Source organism: Trichomycterus rosablanca, chromosome 1 (genome assembly GCF_030014385.1).
Source record: "Trichomycterus rosablanca isolate fTriRos1 chromosome 1, fTriRos1.hap1, whole genome shotgun sequence".
In the NCBI taxonomy this organism is placed as follows: Eukaryota; Metazoa; Chordata; class Actinopteri; order Siluriformes; family Trichomycteridae; genus Trichomycterus; species Trichomycterus rosablanca.
This window is the reverse complement of record NC_085988.1, coordinates 41573474-41592818: the sequence shown is the minus strand read 5'-3', so window position 1 is coordinate 41592818 and position 19345 is coordinate 41573474. Positions and strand designations below refer to the sequence as shown.

Sequence of the window (19345 nt, the reverse complement as noted above, 5' to 3'; positions counted from 1 at the left end):
ATAAAAGCACTCACCTCACTGCCCCCTAGCACCCCCCCCCCCCCCCCCGTGCATTAAAAATACCAAGCCAGGAATTTGGACTTTAAATGTAACTTTTGAGTGAGTACTTTTTAATTCATTCTGATCAGCTATCAGCGTATGCAATTTGTTGAGGGAGCCCAAATTTTGTTTTGTACTGGGGCCCATGAGCTCCTTGTTACACCACTGGGGTGGCATCTAGAAATGGTTCCTATTATGAGCGCCTGTTTTCAGTGGCAGGATTATGAACAGGATAAGATCTTCACTTTTGTCAGATAATGTGAACAGACGAATAACTGACTGAAAGATGGGTAACTGTTAACCACTCTATATGACTGGCTTTCTAAAAACAATTTGGATTTAATCATTTTATCATAATTTTTTGAATGTTTTTATTGGTAAACATGTTCTTGCAAAAAATTCATTTTACACAGCCCATTTTCCAATTTTAGTTGTGTGCATGATGATATTTAAACCAGCTTTTTTGCTAGAAGTTTTTCAGTGCCAACTTAAAAATGAAAAGCAACCAGCTGCCTAACTTTTTTGAGTTTTCTCAACTTCAGGCATTCGTAAATATTTTAACTTATTTTCTTTGATTAACCTATAAGTTCACTCAAAATAATATTTTAAGATAAAACAACTTCTTTTTACAAGTACAATCAAATGGTAATTGTAATTTTGTTAAACTTTAGGTAGTGATTTGAGTGAACTAACAACCTAACTAAGTTGGCATAACTGCTTTTTTAAGTTTGCACACTAAAAAACTTCTAGCAAAAAAACTTTTTTTAAATATGCACACAACAAAAATTGGGAAATGGGCTGTGTAAAATGATTGGGTGTACTGTTTGTGTTACTCAGTGAGTGATATTCATTTACCGTCTCAGAGTATGTTGATGAGTGCTGGCTCTCCCCTGTTGCCTCCCATGTCTCGTTAGCTTTGCGCAGTGGCAGTATCGTAGCCTATGAGGTTTATCCGAGGCGCGATTATTGCTAGTTGAAAACTTTACCCAATACCCCGCCTGGACGACTTGAAATATAGTCGGCTATGGCAATAACGAGACTTATAACGATGGTTAAGAAAGTTTTTGATCTGATGACTGTAAGGTCGCTATATTTTACGCGGTAACTTGTCTAATGATTTTTGTCATGAACTCACTAAAAAGTATTTCGCTTAAGTCAGTAACGCTATGAACTACAAAAATTTGATCATTTTACGAACAGGAGCCCAATCTGACAAGAAAATTAGTCAATAAAAATATCTATCCGAATCACGTTGTGGGTTTTAATATTCTAATGTTTTTGACTAACTCTGATCAAGCCTTAACACTGAATAACTGGGGCCTTGCTCAAGGGCCCAACAGTGGCAGCCTGGCAGTGGTGGGGCTTGAACCTGCAACTTTAAACTTTCTTACTAGTCCAGTAACCGTTAGACTACATGGACACATTGCCACCATGATGGGCAGCCATTTCTATAATTGCAGGTTGACCAGTTATGTTGAGACCTCTTCTCCACCTCTTAGTGAGAGTGAACCCAGCTTCATCCAAATATAAACATTCATGGGAACATTCAAGACAGACCTCATGTCGTTATATACATGTGCAGCTTTACACAGAATACAGTATTTGATAGGGGTGGGTTTATAAAATCGATTTTTCGATTCGAATCGATCTTTTTTTGAACGATCCGATATCGATTCATATAAACGCGAGATCGATCTTTTAAATAAGGCCTTTTTTACGGTGCACACGGAAATCTGTTACCCCCTTTAATTTCGCGTGACCAGCCAGTGTTTTTTCATGCAACGAGATCTGACCTGCACATCAGTTTAGCATGGCAGAAGCTCAAGTTAAGACCACTACACAACTTTTTGCACTGATTTTCGCTCGGCGACGGGTCGGTGCTGGATTCGGGAGGAACTCGGTGTTCGCTCTGCGATCAAAACTCGGCTCTCAATCAATGTGAGAAACAGCGAGGGGAAACACAGGGGAGAGGTTGTAAACAGGTGGTGGAGCGCAATATAGTTTCTATCAGGATACATCAGCACACACGAGTTTTACAGTATTTCTGACCTGATCGTTCTCTACAAAACAAAATATTTATTAACCTCGAACTCAACCTCAACTCACTATATCTATATCACTATACAACTCGTTCACTAGAAATGGTTCATATTATGAGCGCCTGTTTTCAGTGGCAGGGTTATGAACAGGAAAAGATCCTCCCTTTGGACAAAAAATGTGAACAGACTCATTTTAAATAACTGGCTGAAAGATGGGTAGCTGTTAACAACTCTGTACGTATAGACATTAGCTGGCTTTCTAAAAATAATATTGATTTAACATTTTTATCATAATTTTATAAATGTTTTTATTGGTAAACATGTTCTTGCAATTATATATGTGCATAACTGTTCAAATTTTGTTTAGATATTAGTCTGCGATTAATTGCGATTAATCTCAATTAAAAAAAAAAAAAAAAAATGGCGTGACAACTCTAAATATAACCATTAGCTTAAAACCAAAACAAACTGCTCAGTTTATTGCGATCTTACATACATCAACTCGACATCTTATTTAATCATGGTTAGAAGTCTCGTTAGAGACCGACAAAAATTGCCATAGCCGACTATATTTCAAGTCGTCCAGGCGGGGTATTGGGTAAAGTTTTCAACTAGCAATAATCGCGCCTCGGATAAACCTCATAGGCTACGATACTGCCACTGCGCAAAGCTAACGAGACATGGGAGGTAACAGGGGAGAGCAGCACTCATCAACATACTCTGAGACGGTAAATAAATATCACTCACTGAATAACACAAACAGTACACCCAATCATTTTACACAGCCCATTTCTCAATTTTAGTTGTGTTCATGTTGATATTTAAACCAGATTTTTTGCTAGAAGTTTTTCAGTGTTAAGTCTGGACCAGGGATAGTCAAAAGTATTAGAATATTAAAACCCACAACATGATTCGGGTAGATATTTTCATTGACATTTGCTTGTCAGAAAGGGCTGAGCAGTTTGTTTTGGATTTGAGCTAATGGTAATATTAAATAATGGCATTTCTCTGCAGAACTTTTAGTGTCGTCACTTTATTGCAGGTGTTTGATAATATATGTGTAAAATAACGGTGTTTCTCTGCAGAACTTTTCATGAACTTTTGGATCAAGTTCAGAAACTTTTTTCAGTGCAACATTGTCGCCTAAGCTTTATTTGTTCAGCATTACAGCGTTCATATATATAAATATATATAAACATGTATATATACTTACATATCCATGCGTTTTGCAATACAAGTGGAACTTCAGCTTACCTATTCACTATGAACACAATTCAGACTCCTTCTAATGAACCCCTAACAGCAACCCCGCCCATCCTGTTCAATCATCTCACCAAAACAGCGTTTGAGACATTTCCAAAGAAAACTGCCGTCTAAGTTTCATGTGTTTTTGATGAAAGCAATATTTTGTTTGTTTTCACGTTTTTGTCACTTTACTTAAATAACTTCTCACCCACTTTAACATTGTTTACTCGTCATTTAAAGTGCGATTCAAAGTGCACTTATGCTTCGATCCATTCTTGCTAGACTACTGTTCGGAACATAGTCACATTCAAGTATCTCAACAAAGTGATTTTAAGGGATTATGGTCGTGGGCTTCACAGTGGCAACTTGACTGTAGTGGGGATTGAACCAACAACCTTCTGATCACCAGTCCAGCACCTAAACCCCTGAGCTAACACAACAACACACTCTTTTAAGGCAAAACAATCACGTGACGGATCAGACAACATTTAAATTGCATGCTTTAAAAGTTTTTTTTTTTAGTTTTTTTGCGCAAATATCATGTAGCCCCATTAGCCGAGACGGCATCGGTACGCTGTGCTTATAATTTTGCGCGCATGCGCAAGACACCGGTTTGAAAAATGATCATATTTGTGTAGTTCAAAGCGTCACCGACTTCAGCCAAATTCTTCTTAGTGAGTACTCGGTAACAAGCATTCGAAAAATCACTGCGTAAAATCTAGCGACCTTACACCCATCAGATAAACATCTTACTTAACCATAAGTAGAAGTCTCGTTAGAGACTGACAAAAATTGCCATAGCCGACTATATTTCAAGTCGTCCAGGCGGGGTATTGGGTAAAGTTTTCAACTAGCAATAATCGCGCCTCGGATAAACCTCATAGGCTACGATACTGCCACTGCGCAAAGCTAACGAGACATGGGAGGTAACAGGGGAGAGCAGCACTCATCAACATACTCTGAGACGGTAAATAAATATCACTCACTGAATAACACAAACAGTACACCCAATCATTTTACACAGCCCATTTCTCAATTTTAGTTGTGTGCATGTTGATATTTAAACCAGATTTTTTGCTAGAAGTTTTTCAGTGTTAAGTCTGGACCAGGGATAGTCAAAAGTATTAGAATATTAAAACCCACAACATGATTCGGGTAGATATTTTCATTGACATTTGCTTGTCAGAAAGGGCTGAGCAGTTTGTTTTGGATTTGAGCTAATGGTAATATTAAATAATGGCATTTCTCTGCAGAACTTTTAGTGTCGTCACTTTATTGCAGGTGTTTGATAATATATGTGTAAAATAACGGTGTTTCTCTGCAGAACTTTTCATGAACTTTTGGATCAAGTTCAGAAACTTTTTTCAGTGCAACATTGTCGCCTAAGCTTTATTTGTTCAGCATTACAGCGTTCATATATATAAATATATATAAACATGTATATATACTTACATATCCATGCGTTTTGCAATACAAGTGGAACTTCAGCTTACCTATTCACTATGAACACAATTCAGACTCCTTCTAATGAACCCCTAACAGCAACCCCGCCCATCCTGTTCAATCATCTCACCAAAACAGCGTTTGAGACATTTCCAAAGAAAACTGCCGTCTAAGTTTCATGTGTTTTTGATGAAAGCAATATTTTGTTTGTTTTCACGTTTTTGTCACTTTACTTAAATAACTTCTCACCCACTTTAACATTGTTTACTCGTCATTTACTGGCTGTGTTACAGAACCCATCCTTTGCGCCACATTATTTCTGTAAATAAGCGATTCAAAGTGCACTTGTGCTTCGATCCATTCTTGCTAGACTACTGTTCGGAACATAGTCACATTCAAGTATCTCAACAAAGTGATTTTAAGGGATTATGGTCGTGGGCTTCACAGTGGCAACTTGACTGTAGTGGGGATTGAACCAACAACCTTCTGATCACCAGTCCAGCACCTAAACCCCTGAGCTAACACAACAACACACTCTTTTAAGGCAAAACAATCACGTGACGGATCAGACAACATTTAAATTGCATGCTTTAAAAATTTTTTTTTTAGTTTTTTTGCGCAAATATCATGTAGCCCCATTAGCCGAGACGGCATCGGTACGCTGTGCTTATAATTTTGCGCGCATGCGCAAGACACCGGTTCGAAAAATGATCATATTTGTGTAGTTCAAAGCGTCACCGACTTCAGCCAAATTCTTCTTAGTGAGTACTCGGTAACAAGCATTCGAAAAATCACTGCGTAAAATCTAGCGACCTTACACCCATCAGATAAACATCTTACTTAACCATAAGTAGAAGTCTCGTTAGAGACTGACAAAAATTGCCATAGCCGACTATATTTCAAGTCGTCCAGGCGGGGTATTGGGTAAAGTTTTCAACTAGCAATAATCGCGCCTCGGATAAACCTCATAGGCTACGATACTGCCACTGCGCAAAGCTAACGAGACATGGGAGGTAACAGGGGAGAGCCAGCACTCATCAACATACTCTGAGACGGTAAATAAATATCACTCACTGAATAACACAAACAGTACACCCAATCATTTTACACAGCCCATTTTCCAATTTTAGTTGTGTGCATGATGATATTTAAACCAGCTTTTTTGCTAGAAGTTTTTCAGTGCCAACTTAAAAATGAAAAGCAACCAGCTGCCTAACTTTTTTGAGTTTTCTCAACTTCAGGCATTCGTAAACATTTTAACTTATTTTCTTTGATTAACCTATAAGTTCACTCAAAATAATATTTTAAGATAAAACAACTTCTTTTTACAAGTACAATCAAATGGTAATTGTAATTTTGTTAAACTTTAGGTAGTGATTTGAGTGAACTAACAACCTAACTAAGTTGGCATAACTGCTTTTTTAAGTTTGCACACTAAAAAACTTCTAGCCAAAAAACTTTTTTTAAATATGCACACAACAAAAATTGGGAAATGGGCTGTGTAAAATGATTGGGTGTACTGTTTGTGTTACTCAGTGAGTGATATTCATTTACCGTCTCAGAGTATGTTGATGAGTGCTGGCTCTCCCCTGTTGCCTCCCATGTCTCGTTAGCTTTGCGCAGTGGCAGTATCGTAGCCTATGAGGTTTATCCGAGGCGCGATTATTGCTAGTTGAAAACTTTACCCAATACCCCGCCTGGACGACTTGAAATATAGTCGGCTATGGCAATTTTTGCCAGTCTCTAACGAGACTTATAACGATGGTTAAGAAAGTTTTTGATCTGATGACTGTAAGGTCGCTATATTTTACGCGGTAACTTGTCTAATGATTTTTGTCATTAACTCACTAAAAAATATTTCGCTTAAGTCAGTGACGCTATGAACTACAAAAATTTGATCATTTTACGAACAGGAGCCCAATCTGACAAGAAAATTAGTCAATAAAAATATCTACCCGAATCACGTTGTGGGTTTTAATATTCTAATGTTTTTGACTAACTCTGATCAAGCCTTAACACTGAATAACTGGGGCCTTGCTCAAGGGCCCAACAGTGGCAGCCTGGCAGTGGTGGGGCTTGAACCTGCAACTTTAAACTTTCTTACTAGTCCAGTAACCGTTAGACTACATGGACACATTGCCACCATGATGGGCAGCCATTTCTATAATTGCAGGTTGACCAGTTATGTTGAGACCTCTTCTCCACCTCTTAGTGAGAGTGAACCCAGCTTCATCCAAATATAAACATTCATGGGAACATTCAAGACAGACCTCATGTCGTTATATACATGTGCAGCTTTACACAGAATACAGTATTTGATAGGGGTGGGTTTATAAAATCGATTTTTCGATTCGAATCGATCTTTAATTGAACGATCCGATATCGATTCATATAAACGCGAGATCGATCTTTTAAATAAGGCCTTTTTTACGGTGCACACGGAAATCTGTTACCCCCTTTAATTTCGCGTGACCAGCCAGTGTTTTTTCATGCAACGAGATCTGACCTGCACATCAGTTTAGCATGGCAGAAGCTCAAGTTAAGACCACTACACAACATTTTGCACTGATTTTCGCTCGGCGACGGGTCGGTGCTGGATTCGGGAGGAACTCGGTGTTCGCTCTGCGATCAAAACTCGGCTCTCAATCAATGTGAGAAACAGCGAGGGGAAACACAGGGGAGAGGTTGTAAACAGGTGGTGGAGCGCAATATAGTTTCTATCAGGATACATCAGCACACACGAGTTTTACAGTATTTCTGACCTGATCGTTCTCTACAAAACAAAATATTTATTAACCTCGAACTCAACCTCAACTCACTATATCTATATCACTATACAACTCGTTCACTAGAAATGGTTCATATTATGAGCGCCTGTTTTCAGTGGCAGGGTTATGAACAGGAAAAGATCCTCCCTTTGGACAGAAAATGTGAACAGACTCATTTTAAATAACTGGCTGAAAGATGGGTAGCTGTTAACAACTCTGTACGTATAGACATTAGCTGGCTTTCTAAAAATAATATTGATTTAACATTTTTATCATAATTTTATAAATGTTTTTATTGGTAAACATGTTCTTGCAATTATATATGTGCATAACTGTTCAAATTTTGTTTAGATATTAGTCTGCGATCAATTGCGATTAATCTCAATTAAAAAAAAAAAAAAAAATGGCGTGACAGCCCTAAATATAACCATTAGCTTAAAACCAAAACAAACTGCTCAGTTTATTGCGATCTTACATACATCAACTCGACATCTTATTTAACCATGGTTAGAAGTCTCGTTAGAGACCGACAAAAATTGCCATAGCCGACTATATTTCAAGTCGTCCAGGCGGGGTATTGGGTAAAGTTTTCAACTAGCAATAATCGCGCCTCGGATAAACCTCATAGGCTACGATACTGCCACTGCGCAAAGCTAACGAGACATGGGAGGTAACAGGGGAGAGCAGCACTCATCAACATACTCTGAGACGGTAAATAAATATCACTCACTGAATAACACAAACAGTACACCCAATCATTTTACACAGCCCATTTCTCAATTTTAGTTGTGTGCATGTTGATATTTAAACCAGATTTTTTGCTAGAAGTTTTTCAGTGTTAAGTCTGGACCAGGGATAGTCAAAAGTATTAGAATATTAAAACCCACAACATGATTCGGGTAGATATTTTCATTGACATTTGCTTGTCAGAAAGGGCTGAGCAGTTTGTTTTGGATTTGAGCTAATGGTAATATTAAATAATGGCATTTCTCTGCAGAACTTTTAGTGTCGTCACTTTATTGCAGGTGTTTGATAATATATGTGTAAAATAACGGTGTTTCTCTGCAGAACTTTTCATGAACTTTTGGATCAAGTTCAGAAACTTTTTTCAGTGCAACATTGTCGCCTAAGCTTTATTTGTTCAGCATTACAGCGTTCATATATATAAATATATATAAACATGTATATATACTTACATATCCATGCGTTTTGCAATACAAGTGGAACTTCAGCTTACCTATTCACTATGAACACAATTCAGACTCCTTCTAATGAACCCCTAACAGCAACCCCGCCCATCCTGTTCAATCATCTCACCAAAACAGCGTTTGAGACATTTCCAAAGAAAACTGCCGTCTAAGTTTCATGTGTTTTTGATGAAAGCAATATTTTGTTTGTTTTCACGTTTTTGTCACTTTACTTAAATAACTTCTCACCCACTTTAACATTGTTTACTCGTCATTTACTGGCTGTGTTACAGAACCCATCCTTTGCGCCACATTATTTCTGTAAATAAGCGATTCAAAGTGCACTTGTGCTTCGATCCATTCTTGCTAGACTACTGTTCGGAACATAGTCACATTCAAGTATCTCAACAAAGTGATTTTAAGGGATTATGGTCGTGGGCTTCACAGTGGCAACTTGACTGTAGTGGGGATTGAACCAACAACCTTCTGATCACCAGTCCAGCACCTAAACCCCTGAGCTAACACAACAACACACTCTTTTAAGGCAAAACAATCACGTGACGGATCAGACAACATTTAAATTGCATGCTTTAAAAGTTTTTTTTTTAGTTTTTTTGCGCAAATATCATGTAGCCCCATTAGCCGAGACGGCATCGGTACGCTGTGCTTATAATTTTGCGCGCATGCGCAAGACACCGGTTCGAAAAATGATCATATTTGTGTAGTTCAAAGCGTCACCGACTTCAGCCAAATTCTTCTTAGTGAGTACTCGGTAACAAGCATTCGAAAAATCACTGCGTAAAATCTAGCGACCTTACACCCATCAGATAAACATCTTACTTAACCATAAGTAGAAGTCTCGTTAGAGACTGACAAAAATTGCCATAGCCGACTATATTTCAAGTCGTCCAGGCGGGGTATTGGGTAAAGTTTTCAACTAGCAATAATCGCGCCTCGGATAAACCTCATAGGCTACGATACTGCCACTGCGCAAAGCTAACGAGACATGGGAGGTAACAGGGGAGAGCCAGCACTCATCAACATACTCTGAGACGGTAAATAAATATCACTCACTGAATAACACAAACAGTACACCCAATCATTTTACACAGCCCATTTTCCAATTTTAGTTGTGTGCATGATGATATTTAAACCAGCTTTTTTGCTAGAAGTTTTTCAGTGCCAACTTAAAAATGAAAAGCAACCAGCTGCCTAACTTTTTTGAGTTTTCTCAACTTCAGGCATTCGTAAACATTTTAACTTATTTTCTTTGATTAACCTATAAGTTCACTCAAAATAATATTTTAAGATAAAACAACTTCTTTTTACAAGTACAATCAAATGGTAATTGTAATTTTGTTAAACTTTAGGTAGTGATTTGAGTGAACTAACAACCTAACTAAGTTGGCATAACTGCTTTTTTAAGTTTGCACACTAAAAAACTTCTAGCCAAAAAACTTTTTTTAAATATGCACACAACAAAAATTGGGAAATGGGCTGTGTAAAATGATTGGGTGTACTGTTTGTGTTACTCAGTGAGTGATATTCATTTACCGTCTCAGAGTATGTTGATGAGTGCTGGCTCTCCCCTGTTGCCTCCCATGTCTCGTTAGCTTTGCGCAGTGGCAGTATCGTAGCCTATGAGGTTTATCCGAGGCGCGATTATTGCTAGTTGAAAACTTTACCCAATACCCCGCCTGGACGACTTGAAATATAGTCGGCTATGGCAATTTTTGCCAGTCTCTAACGAGACTTATAACGATGGTTAAGAAAGTTTTTGATCTGATGACTGTAAGGTCGCTATATTTTACGCGGTAACTTGTCTAATGATTTTTGTCATTAACTCACTAAAAAATATTTCGCTTAAGTCAGTGACGCTATGAACTACAAAAATTTGATCATTTTACGAACAGGAGCCCAATCTGACAAGAAAATTAGTCAATAAAAATATCTACCCGAATCACGTTGTGGGTTTTAATATTCTAATGTTTTTGACTAACTCTGATCAAGCCTTAACACTGAATAACTGGGGCCTTGCTCAAGGGCCCAACAGTGGCAGCCTGGCAGTGGTGGGGCTTGAACCTGCAACTTTAAACTTTCTTACTAGTCCAGTAACCGTTAGACTACATGGACACATTGCCACCATGATGGGCAGCCATTTCTATAATTGCAGGTTGACCAGTTATGTTGAGACCTCTTCTCCACCTCTTAGTGAGAGTGAACCCAGCTTCATCCAAATATAAACATTCATGGGAACATTCAAGACAGACCTCATGTCGTTATATACATGTGCAGCTTTACACAGAATACAGTATTTGATAGGGGTGGGTTTATAAAATCGATTTTTCGATTCGAATCGATCTTTAATTGAACGATCCGATATCGATTCATATAAACGCGAGATCGATCTTTTAAATAAGGCCTTTTTTACGGTGCACACGGAAATCTGTTACCCCCTTTAATTTCGCGTGACCAGCCAGTGTTTTTTCATGCAACGAGATCTGACCTGCACATCAGTTTAGCATGGCAGAAGCTCAAGTTAAGACCACTACACAACATTTTGCACTGATTTTCGCTCGGCGACGGGTCGGTGCTGGATTCGGGAGGAACTCGGTGTTCGCTCTGCGATCAAAACTCGGCTCTCAATCAATGTGAGAAACAGCGAGGGGAAACACAGGGGAGAGGTTGTAAACAGGTGGTGGAGCGCAATATAGTTTCTATCAGGATACATCAGCACACACGAGTTTTACAGTATTTCTGACCTGATCGTTCTCTACAAAACAAAATATTTATTAACCTCGAACTCAACCTCAACTCACTATATCTATATCACTATACAACTCGTTCACTAGAAATGGTTCATATTATGAGCGCCTGTTTTCAGTGGCAGGGTTATGAACAGGAAAAGATCCTCCCTTTGGACAGAAAATGTGAACAGACTCATTTTAAATAACTGGCTGAAAGATGGGTAGCTGTTAACAACTCTGTACGTATAGACATTAGCTGGCTTTCTAAAAATAATATTGATTTAACATTTTTATCATAATTTTATAAATGTTTTTATTGGTAAACATGTTCTTGCAATTATATATGTGCATAACTGTTCAAATTTTGTTTAGATATTAGTCTGCGATCAATTGCGATTAATCTCAATTAAAAAAAAAAAAAAAAATGGCGTGACAGCCCTAAATATAACCATTAGCTTAAAACCAAAACAAACTGCTCAGTTTATTGCGATCTTACATACATCAACTCGACATCTTATTTAACCATGGTTAGAAGTCTCGTTAGAGACCGACAAAAATTGCCATAGCCGACTATATTTCAAGTCGTCCAGGCGGGGTATTGGGTAAAGTTTTCAACTAGCAATAATCGCGCCTCGGATAAACCTCATAGGCTACGATACTGCCACTGCGCAAAGCTAACGAGACATGGGAGGTAACAGGGGAGAGCAGCACTCATCAACATACTCTGAGACGGTAAATAAATATCACTCACTGAATAACACAAACAGTACACCCAATCATTTTACACAGCCCATTTCTCAATTTTAGTTGTGTGCATGTTGATATTTAAACCAGATTTTTTGCTAGAAGTTTTTCAGTGTTAAGTCTGGACCAGGGATAGTCAAAAGTATTAGAATATTAAAACCCACAACATGATTCGGGTAGATATTTTCATTGACATTTGCTTGTCAGAAAGGGCTGAGCAGTTTGTTTTGGATTTGAGCTAATGGTAATATTAAATAATGGCATTTCTCTGCAGAACTTTTAGTGTCGTCACTTTATTGCAGGTGTTTGATAATATATGTGTAAAATAACGGTGTTTCTCTGCAGAACTTTTCATGAACTTTTGGATCAAGTTCAGAAACTTTTTTCAGTGCAACATTGTCGCCTAAGCTTTATTTGTTCAGCATTACAGCGTTCATATATATAAATATATATAAACATGTATATATACTTACATATCCATGCGTTTTGCAATACAAGTGGAACTTCAGCTTACCTATTCACTATGAACACAATTCAGACTCCTTCTAATGAACCCCTAACAGCAACCCCGCCCATCCTGTTCAATCATCTCACCAAAACAGCGTTTGAGACATTTCCAAAGAAAACTGCCGTCTAAGTTTCATGTGTTTTTGATGAAAGCAATATTTTGTTTGTTTTCACGTTTTTGTCACTTTACTTAAATAACTTCTCACCCACTTTAACATTGTTTACTCGTCATTTACTGGCTGTGTTACAGAACCCATCCTTTGCGCCACATTATTTCTGTAAATAAGCGATTCAAAGTGCACTTGTGCTTCGATCCATTCTTGCTAGACTACTGTTCGGAACATAGTCACATTCAAGTATCTCAACAAAGTGATTTTAAGGGATTATGGTCGTGGGCTTCACAGTGGCAACTTGACTGTAGTGGGGATTGAACCAACAACCTTCTGATCACCAGTCCAGCACCTAAACCCCTGAGCTAACACAACAACACACTCTTTTAAGGCAAAACAATCACGTGACGGATCAGACAACATTTAAATTGCATGCTTTAAAAGTTTTTTTTTTAGTTTTTTTGCGCAAATATCATGTAGCCCCATTAGCCGAGACGGCATCGGTACGCTGTGCTTATAATTTTGCGCGCATGCGCAAGACACCGGTTCGAAAAATGATCATATTTGTGTAGTTCAAAGCGTCACCGACTTCAGCCAAATTCTTCTTAGTGAGTACTCGGTAACAAGCATTCGAAAAATCACTGCGTAAAATCTAGCGACCTTACACCCATCAGATAAACATCTTACTTAACCATAAGTAGAAGTCTCGTTAGAGACTGACAAAAATTGCCATAGCCGACTATATTTCAAGTCGTCCAGGCGGGGTATTGGGTAAAGTTTTCAACTAGCAATAATCGCGCCTCGGATAAACCTCATAGGCTACGATACTGCCACTGCGCAAAGCTAACGAGACATGGGAGGTAACAGGGGAGAGCCAGCACTCATCAACATACTCTGAGACGGTAAATAAATATCACTCACTGAATAACACAAACAGTACACCCAATCATTTTACACAGCCCATTTTCCAATTTTAGTTGTGTGCATGATGATATTTAAACCAGCTTTTTTGCTAGAAGTTTTTCAGTGCCAACTTAAAAATGAAAAGCAACCAGCTGCCTAACTTTTTTGAGTTTTCTCAACTTCAGGCATTCGTAAACATTTTAACTTATTTTCTTTGATTAACCTATAAGTTCACTCAAAATAATATTTTAAGATAAAACAACTTCTTTTTACAAGTACAATCAAATGGTAATTGTAATTTTGTTAAACTTTAGGTAGTGATTTGAGTGAACTAACAACCTAACTAAGTTGGCATAACTGCTTTTTTAAGTTTGCACACTAAAAAACTTCTAGCCAAAAAACTTTTTTTAAATATGCACACAACAAAAATTGGGAAATGGGCTGTGTAAAATGATTGGGTGTACTGTTTGTGTTACTCAGTGAGTGATATTCATTTACCGTCTCAGAGTATGTTGATGAGTGCTGGCTCTCCCCTGTTGCCTCCCATGTCTCGTTAGCTTTGCGCAGTGGCAGTATCGTAGCCTATGAGGTTTATCCGAGGCGCGATTATTGCTAGTTGAAAACTTTACCCAATACCCCGCCTGGACGACTTGAAATATAGTCGGCTATGGCAATTTTTGCCAGTCTCTAACGAGACTTATAACGATGGTTAAGAAAGTTTTTGATCTGATGACTGTAAGGTCGCTATATTTTACGCGGTAACTTGTCTAATGATTTTTGTCATTAACTCACTAAAAAATATTTCGCTTAAGTCAGTGACGCTATGAACTACAAAAATTTGATCATTTTACGAACAGGAGCCCAATCTGACAAGAAAATTAGTCAATTAAAATATCTACCCGAATCACGTTGTGGGTTTTAATATTCTAATGTTTTTGACTAACTCTGATCAAGCCTTAACACTGAATAACTGGGGCCTTGCTCAAGGGCCCAACAGTGGCAGCCTGGCAGTGGTGGGGCTTGAACCTGCAACTTTAAACTTTCTTACTAGTCCAGTAACCGTTAGACTACATGGACACATTGCCACCATGATGGGCAGCCATTTCTATAATTGCAGGTTGACCAGTTATGTTGAGACCTCTTCTCCACCTCTTAGTGAGAGTGAACCCAGCTTCATCCAAATATAAACATTCATGGGAACATTCAAGACAGACCTCATGTCGTTATATACATGTGCAGCTTTACACAGAATACAGTATTTGATAGGGGTGGGTTTATAAAATCGATTTTTCGATTCGAATCGATCTTTATTTGAACGATCCGATATCGATTCATATAAACGCGAGATCGATCTTTTAAATAAGGCCTTTTTTACGGTGCACACGGAAATCTGTTACCCCCTTTAATTTCGCGTGACCAGCCAGTGTTTTTTCATGCAACGAGATCTGACCTGCACATCAGTTTAGCATGGCAGAAGCTCAAGTTAAGACCACTACACAACTTTTTGCACTGATTTTCGCTCGGCGACGGGTCGGTGCTGGATTCGGGAGGAACTCGGTGTTCGCTCTGCGATCAAAACTCGGCTCTCAATCAATGTGAGAAACAGCGAGGGGAAACACAGGGGAGAGGTTGTAAACAGGTGGTGGAGCGCAATATAGTTTCTATCAGGATACATCAGCACACACGAGTTTTACAGTATTTCTGACCTGATCGTTCTCTACAAAACAAAATATTTATTAACCTCGAACTCAACCTCAACTCACTATATCTATATCACTATACAACTCGTTCACTAGAAATGGTTCATATTATGAGCGCCTGTTTTCAGTGGCAGGGTTATGAACAGGAAAAGATCCTCCCTTTGGACAGAAAATGTGAACAGACTCATTTTAAATAACTGGCTGAAAGATGGGTAGCTGTTAACAACTCTGTACGTATAGACATTAGCTGGCTTTCTAAAAATAATATTGATTTAACATTTTTATCATAATTTTATAAATGTTTTTATTGGTAAACATGTTCTTGTAATTATATATGTGCATAACTGTTCAAATTTTGTTTAGATATTAGTCTGCGATTAATTGCGATTAATCTCAATTAAAAAAAAAAAAAAAAATGGCGTGACAGCCCTAAATATAACCATTAGCTTAAAACCAAAACAAACTGCTCAGTTTATTGCGATCTTACATACATCAACTCGACATCTTATTTAACCATGGTTAGAAGTCTCGTTAGAGACCGACAAAAATTGCCATAGCCGACTATATTTCAAGTCGTCCAGGCGGGGTATTGGGTAAAGTTTTCAACTAGCAATAATCGCGCCTCGGATAAACCTCATAGGCTACGATACTGCCACTGCGCAAAGCTAACGAGACATGGGAGGTAACAGGGGAGAGCAGCACTCATCAACATACTCTGAGACGGTAAATAAATATCACTCACTGAATAACACAAACAGTACACCCAATCATTTTACACAGCCCATTTCCCAATTTTAGTTGTGTGCATGTTGATATTTAAACCAGATTTTTTGCTAGAAGTTTTTCAGTGTTAAGTCTGGACCAGGGATAGTCAAAAGTATTAGAATATTAAAACCCACAACATGATTCGGGTAGATATTTTCATTGACATTTGCTTGTCAGAAAGGGCTGAGCAGTTTGTTTTGGATTTGAGCTAATGGTAATATTAAATAATGGCATTTCTCTGCAGAACTTTTAGTGTCGTCACTTTATTGCAGGTGTTTGATAATATATGTGTAAAATAACGGTGTTTCTCTGCAGAACTTTTCATGAACTTTTGGATCAAGTTCAGAAACTTTTTTCAGTGCAACATTGTCGCCTAAGCTTTATTTGTTCAGCATTACAGCGTTCATATATATAAATATATATAAACATGTATATATACTTACATATCCATGCGTTTTGCAATACAAGTGGAACTTCAGCTTACCTATTCACTATGAACACAATTCAGACTCCTTCTAATGAACCCCTAACAGCAACCCCGCCCATCCTGTTCAATCATCTCACCAAAACAGCGTTTGAGACATTTCCAAAGAAAACTGCCGTCTAAGTTTCATGTGTTTTTGATGAAAGCAATATTTTGTTTGTTTTCACGTTTTTGTCACTTTACTTAAATAACTTCTCACCCACTTTAACATTGTTTACTCGTCATTTACTGGCTGTGTTACAGAACCCATCCTTTGCGCCACATTATTTCTGTAAATAAGCGATTCAAAGTGCACTTGTGCTTCGATCCATTCTTGCTAGACTACTGTTCGGAACATAGTCACATTCAAGTATCTCAACAAAGTGATTTTAAGGGATTATGGTCGTGGGCTTCACAGTGGCAACTTGACTGTAGTGGGGATTGAACCAACAACCTTCTGATCACCAGTCCAGCACCTAAACCCCTGAGCTAACACAACAACACACTCTTTTAAGGCAAAACAATCACGTGACGGATCAGACAACATTTAAATTGCATGCTTTAAAAGTTTTTTTTTTAGTTTTTTTGCGCAAATATCATGTAGCCCCATTAGCCGAGACGGCATCGGTACGCTGTGCTTATAATTTTGCGCGCATGCGCAAGACACCGGTTCGAAAAATGATCATATTTGTGTAGTTCAAAGCGTCACCGACTTCAGCCAAATTCTTCTTAGTGAGTACTCGGTAACAAGCATTCGAAAAATCACTGCGTAAAATCTAGCGACCTTACACCCATCAGATAAACATCTTACTTAACCATAAGTAGAAGTCTCGTTAGAGACTGACAAAAATTGCCATAGCCGACTATATTTCAAGTCGTCCAGGCGGGGTATTGGGTAAAGTTTTCAACTAGCAATAATCGCGCCTCGGATAAACCTCATAGGCTACGACACTGCCACTGCGCAAAGCTAACGAGACATGGGAGGTAACAGGGGAGAGCCAGCACTCATCAACATACTCTGAGACGGTAAATAAATATCACTCACTGAATAACACAAACAGTACACCCAATCATTTTACACAGCCCATTTTCCAATTTTAGTTGTGTGCATGATGATATTTAAACCAGCTTTTTTGCTAGAAGTTTTTCAGTGCCAACTTAAAAATGAAAAGCAACCAGCTGCCTAACTTTTTTGAGTTTTCTCAACTTCAGGCATTCGTAAACATTTTAACTTATTTTCTTTGATTAACCTATAAGTTCACTCAAAATAATATTTTAAGATAAAACAACTTCTTTTTACAAGTACAATCAAATGGTAATTGTAATTTTGTTAAACTTTAGGTAGTGATTTGAGTGAACTAACAACCTAACTAAGTTGGCATAACTGCTTTTTTAAGTTTGCACACTAAAAAACTTCTAGCCAAAAAACTTTTTTTAAATATGCACACAACAAAAATTGGGAAATGGGCTGTGTAAAATGATTGGGTGTACTGTTTGTGTTACTCAGTGAGTGATATTCATTTACCGTCTCAGAGTATGTTGATGAGTGCTGGCTCTCCCCTGTTGCCTCCCATGTCTCGTTAGCTTTGCGCAGTGGCAGTATCGTAGCCTATGAGGTTTATCCGAGGCGCGATTATTGCTAGTTGAAAACTTTACCCAATACCCCGCCTGGACGACTTGAAATATAGTCGGCTATGGCAATTTTTGCCAGTCTCTAACGAGACTTATAACGATGGTTAAGAAAGTTTTTGATCTGATGACTGTAAGGTCGCTATATTTTACGCGGTAACTTGTCTAATGATTTTTGTCATTAACTCACTAAAAAGTATTTCGCTTAAGTCAGTGACGCTATGAACTACAAAAATTTGATCATTTTACGAACAGGAGCCCAATCTGACAAGAAAATTAGTCAATAAAAATATCTACCCGAATCACGTTGTGGGTTTTAATATTCTAATGTTTTTGACTAACTCTGATCAAGCCTTAACACTGAATAACTGGGGCCTTGCTCAAGGGCCCAACAGTGGCAGCCTGGCAGTGGTGGGGCTTGAACCTGCAACTTTAAACTTTCTTACTAGTCCAGTAACCGTTAGACTACATGGACACATTGCCACCATGATGGGCAGCCATTTCTATAATTGCAGGTTGACCAGTTATGTTGAGACCTCTTCTCCACCTCTTAGTGAGAGTGAACCCAGCTTCATCCAAATATAAACATTCATGGGAACATTCAAGACAGACCTCATGTCGTTATATACATGTGCAGCTTTACACAGAATACAGTATTTGATAGGGGTGGGTTTATAAAATCGATTTTTCGATTCGAATCGATCTTTATTTGAACGATCCGATATCGATTCATATAAACGCGAGATCGATCTTTTAAATAAGGCCTTTTTTACGGTGCACACGGAAATCTGTTATCCCCTTTAATTTCGCGTGACCAGCCAGTGTTTTTTCATGCAACGAGATCTGACCTGCACATCAGTTTAGCATGGCAGAAGCTCAAGTTAAGACCACTACACAACTTTTTGCACTGATTTTCGCTCGGCGACGGGTCGGTGCTGGATTCGGGAGGAACTCGGTGTTCGCTCTGCGATCAAAACTCGGCTCTCAATCAATGTGAGAAACAGCGAGGGGAAACACAGGGGAGAGGTTGTAAACAGGTGGTGGAGCGCAATATAG

At 38.3% G+C, this 19345-nt stretch overlaps 14 non-coding genes across 14 annotated transcripts; 5 read left to right on the top strand and 9 right to left on the bottom strand.

Moving 5' to 3' along the window:
* Window positions 1-951: 951 nt before the first annotated feature.
* LOC134325723 (U4 spliceosomal RNA) lies at window positions 952-1091 on the top strand. Its single transcript, XR_010014323.1, has one exon. It is a non-coding gene; the product is annotated as a U4 spliceosomal RNA (small nuclear RNA).
* A 1518-nt stretch (window positions 1092-2609) lies between these two features.
* On the bottom strand, window positions 2610-2750 carry LOC134326106 (U4 spliceosomal RNA). The gene has a single exon (XR_010014492.1). It is a non-coding gene; the product is annotated as a U4 spliceosomal RNA (small nuclear RNA).
* Window positions 2751-4093: 1343 nt separating this feature from the next.
* On the bottom strand, window positions 4094-4234 carry LOC134325937 (U4 spliceosomal RNA). Its single transcript, XR_010014413.1, has one exon. It is a non-coding gene; the product is annotated as a U4 spliceosomal RNA (small nuclear RNA).
* Window positions 4235-5623: 1389 nt separating this feature from the next.
* LOC134325933 (U4 spliceosomal RNA) lies at window positions 5624-5764 on the bottom strand. Its single transcript, XR_010014412.1, has one exon. It is a non-coding gene; the product is annotated as a U4 spliceosomal RNA (small nuclear RNA).
* Window positions 5765-6377: 613 nt separating this feature from the next.
* On the top strand, window positions 6378-6518 carry LOC134326015 (U4 spliceosomal RNA). Its single transcript, XR_010014449.1, has one exon. It is a non-coding gene; the product is annotated as a U4 spliceosomal RNA (small nuclear RNA).
* A 1530-nt stretch (window positions 6519-8048) lies between these two features.
* LOC134326099 (U4 spliceosomal RNA) lies at window positions 8049-8189 on the bottom strand. Its single transcript, XR_010014491.1, has one exon. It is a non-coding gene; the product is annotated as a U4 spliceosomal RNA (small nuclear RNA).
* Window positions 8190-9578: 1389 nt separating this feature from the next.
* Window positions 9579-9719, bottom strand: LOC134325928 (U4 spliceosomal RNA). The gene has a single exon (XR_010014411.1). It is a non-coding gene; the product is annotated as a U4 spliceosomal RNA (small nuclear RNA).
* A 613-nt stretch (window positions 9720-10332) lies between these two features.
* Window positions 10333-10473, top strand: LOC134326007 (U4 spliceosomal RNA). The gene has a single exon (XR_010014448.1). It is a non-coding gene; the product is annotated as a U4 spliceosomal RNA (small nuclear RNA).
* A 1530-nt stretch (window positions 10474-12003) lies between these two features.
* Window positions 12004-12144, bottom strand: LOC134326094 (U4 spliceosomal RNA). The gene has a single exon (XR_010014489.1). It is a non-coding gene; the product is annotated as a U4 spliceosomal RNA (small nuclear RNA).
* Window positions 12145-13533: 1389 nt separating this feature from the next.
* LOC134325922 (U4 spliceosomal RNA) lies at window positions 13534-13674 on the bottom strand. The gene has a single exon (XR_010014410.1). It is a non-coding gene; the product is annotated as a U4 spliceosomal RNA (small nuclear RNA).
* A 613-nt stretch (window positions 13675-14287) lies between these two features.
* On the top strand, window positions 14288-14428 carry LOC134325999 (U4 spliceosomal RNA). Its single transcript, XR_010014447.1, has one exon. It is a non-coding gene; the product is annotated as a U4 spliceosomal RNA (small nuclear RNA).
* Window positions 14429-15958: 1530 nt separating this feature from the next.
* LOC134326087 (U4 spliceosomal RNA) lies at window positions 15959-16099 on the bottom strand. Its single transcript, XR_010014487.1, has one exon. It is a non-coding gene; the product is annotated as a U4 spliceosomal RNA (small nuclear RNA).
* Window positions 16100-17488: 1389 nt separating this feature from the next.
* Window positions 17489-17629, bottom strand: LOC134325666 (U4 spliceosomal RNA). The gene has a single exon (XR_010014313.1). It is a non-coding gene; the product is annotated as a U4 spliceosomal RNA (small nuclear RNA).
* A 613-nt stretch (window positions 17630-18242) lies between these two features.
* LOC134325993 (U4 spliceosomal RNA) lies at window positions 18243-18383 on the top strand. Its single transcript, XR_010014443.1, has one exon. It is a non-coding gene; the product is annotated as a U4 spliceosomal RNA (small nuclear RNA).
* Window positions 18384-19345: the final 962 nt, after the last annotated feature.